Source organism: Xenopus tropicalis, chromosome 4 (genome assembly GCF_000004195.4).
Source record: "Xenopus tropicalis strain Nigerian chromosome 4, UCB_Xtro_10.0, whole genome shotgun sequence".
Lineage (NCBI taxonomy): Eukaryota > Metazoa > Chordata > Amphibia > Anura > Pipidae > Xenopus > Xenopus tropicalis.
The window spans coordinates 29,232,164-29,235,118 of NC_030680.2; the positions used below are offsets into that span (position 1 = coordinate 29,232,164).

Sequence of the window (2,955 nt, forward strand, 5' to 3'; positions counted from 1 at the left end):
TTAAGTCTGTTCTCATCCCTGCTATTAGTATGTTGAATCTCCCTCAGTGCTTACATGTCTCTTGTTTAGCAGTAAGTACTTACGTGGTGGTGTTGGTGGTGTATGTATACATGGTTTCTCAATTCGGGATGTTTTCTTACATGTGCTATCACATACATAGCTATAGCATTTTCCATCCTTTTCTCTACTGTCACTTCTTCTTATTTCTTGACCTGCAAAAATAAGTTCTCTGGTTAGTTGCTTGTCCTTGTTAACATTAGTTTTAATTAATGGCATTATCCTGGTATATGGCTATTGTAAAAAAGTACTGCTCCACTGCCTCTCCTTCATCTGCTGTGATAAATAAATATTATCTGCCCTCAGGGGCTGATCTATTTATCCTACTTGAATCTATTCACTTGGAAAAGGGTATGTAATGTTGAACCATGTTCAGATAAATATATTATTAAATCCTACTCTCTCTGGATTGATATAGATAGATAGATAGATGATAGTTAGATAGTTAGATAAATAGATTTAATTAAATTACATAAGTTATCAGGCATTTATCAACATTTCATTAAAAAAAACTCACTAAATGTTCTTTAACACTCTACAGTTAAGAATAGAAATTGACAGGCATGCCACTGCAAATGATAGCATTGTAAATTATCAAAAGTCAGGATCCTAACCCTTCCTGCACCACTAGTGCCCTGGACCCTTGCTCTGAGTAGAAGTATACAATATCCATGTGTGTCAAGAATTAACTCAAACGAAAATTTTCCACAAACTTATTATTACAAAGAAATGACTAAAAATGATATCTAAACCAAACATTGAAGTCATCTAAACTTAGTAACTTCAGTTATCTGAGCATGTTTATTAAGATTAACATTTTTTCAATAAATAAGAGCACATTCAAGTTTGGTGAGTTTTCAAGTGTTTTAAATAAATAAGGTGAAGAATCACAAAATTTAATTTTTATAAATATGCCCCAAAAATTCTTTGTGTGCTAAGATTTCCTTTAAGGAACATGCAGGCATATGAGTGTGGTATGATTTACCTGGCATATACACTCTTCCCTCGTGATGACAGGCACATTTTGTGACTGTGACTGTAGGGGGTGTTTTTGCTGTGGAAATAGATCAGAAATAAATTAGACATTTGTAAAAGAATTATGAAATAACATTTGGTGCAAAATAAAAAACATTTTTCTCTCATTTAAATATATCTATGTGGGTAATATCTATTTTCCCAATCGCAAATACTGTCCTTTTCCCTGTACCCGTTGTCTTCAAGGGACACTGTATGTTTACCTTCTCTTTGCACCTTTGTACTTTTCTAATGTGAATATTTTTAAAACAATGTGTAATTATTTTCTCCTTTTCCTGATTGCCTAGGTGTTGTTGATTAGCTAACCCTTAAGTTTTGCCAAACCTATGACTTTAGGCTGGCTGGTTGGCCATAAACTTCCTGCTCATGTTCTGTTGTCTTTCTATCATTTTTGGGGCTTTATCTAGATAAATGGACTGAACAATAGTAGTAGTCACCGAAGGCCAGATACCTTGGCTTCTCACAGCCTGCTTAAGTCTTTTCTCATCCTTGCTATTAGTATGTTAAATCTTTCTCATTGCTTACATGTCTCTTGTTTAGCAGTAAGTACTTACGTGGTGCTGTTGGTGGTGTATGTATACATGGTTTCTCAATTCGGGATGTTTTCTTACATGTGCTGTCACATACATAGCTATAGCATTTTCCATCCTTTTCTCTACTGTCACTTCTTGCTATTTCCTGACCTGAAAAAAAATGTTTTCTGGTTAGTTGCTTTTCCTTGTTGGCATTATCCTAGTATATAGCTATTGTATGAAAGTAGTGATCCACTGCCTAAATAAATATTATCTGCCCTCAGGGGCTGATCTATTTATCCTACTTGAATCCATTCACTTGGAATAGGGTATGTAATGTTACACCATGTTCAGATAAATATATTAATAAAGCCTACTCTATCTGGATTGATATAAATAGATAGATAAATAGATAGAGGATAGATTAGACAGATGATAGATAGATATATAGATAGATAGATGATAAATAAATAGATGATAGATTAGATATATAGATAGATAGATTTCATTAGATTGTTTAAGTTATCAGGCATGAGCAATGCTGTCCAGTAACAGCTGCAATCATTTTGGGTGCAGGCTAGAGAAAAAGTTATCCTTATTTCATGGTGAAAACTCTACAGCTATGGATAGAAACTGACAGCCATTCCACTTCAAATGATAGCATTGTAAATTATCAACAGTCAGGATCCTAACCCTTCCTGCACCACTAGTGCCCTGGACCCTTGCTCTGAGTAGAAGTATATAACATACATTTGTGTCAAGATATCACTCAAAGAAATAACTAAAAATGATATCAAAACCAAACAATGAAGTCATCTAAACTTACTCACTGCAGTTATCTTAGCATGTTTATTAAGATTAACATTATTTAAATAAATAGGAGCACATTCAAGTTTGCTGAGTTTTCAAGTGTTTTAAATAAAAAAAACTTGAAGAATCACAACATTGAATTTTTAGAAATATGCCCCAAAAACATTTTGTGTGTTAAGATTTCCTTTAAGGAACATGCAGGCATTCAAGTGAGGTGTGATTTACCTGGCATATACACTCTTCCCTCGTGATGACAGGCACATTTTGTGACTGTGGGGGGTGTTTTTGCTGTGGAAATAGATCAGAAATAAATTAGGCATTTGTAAAAGAATTATGAAATAATGTTTGGTGCAAAATGAAACCATCTTTCTCACATTTAAATAAATCTATGCGAGGTGAATATCTATTTTCCCAATCGCAAATACTGTCCATTTCCCTGTACCCATTGTTCTGCTCATGTTCTACTGTCTTTTTATCTCTGGGGCTTTGACTAGATAAATGGTCCAAACAATAGTAGTAGTCACCAAAGGCCAGATACCTA

General features: G+C 34.1%; 1 long non-coding RNA gene across 1 annotated transcript; it reads right to left on the bottom strand.

Moving 5' to 3' along the window:
* Positions 1–1,040: 1,040 nt before the first annotated feature.
* On the bottom strand, positions 1,041–2,705 carry LOC116410337. Its single transcript, XR_004222299.1, has 3 exons — positions 2,640–2,705; positions 1,647–1,775; positions 1,041–1,111 (listed from the first exon to the last, which is right to left on the bottom strand). It is a non-coding gene; the product is annotated as an uncharacterized LOC116410337 (long non-coding RNA).
* Between the last annotated feature and the right edge of the window lie 250 nt (positions 2,706–2,955).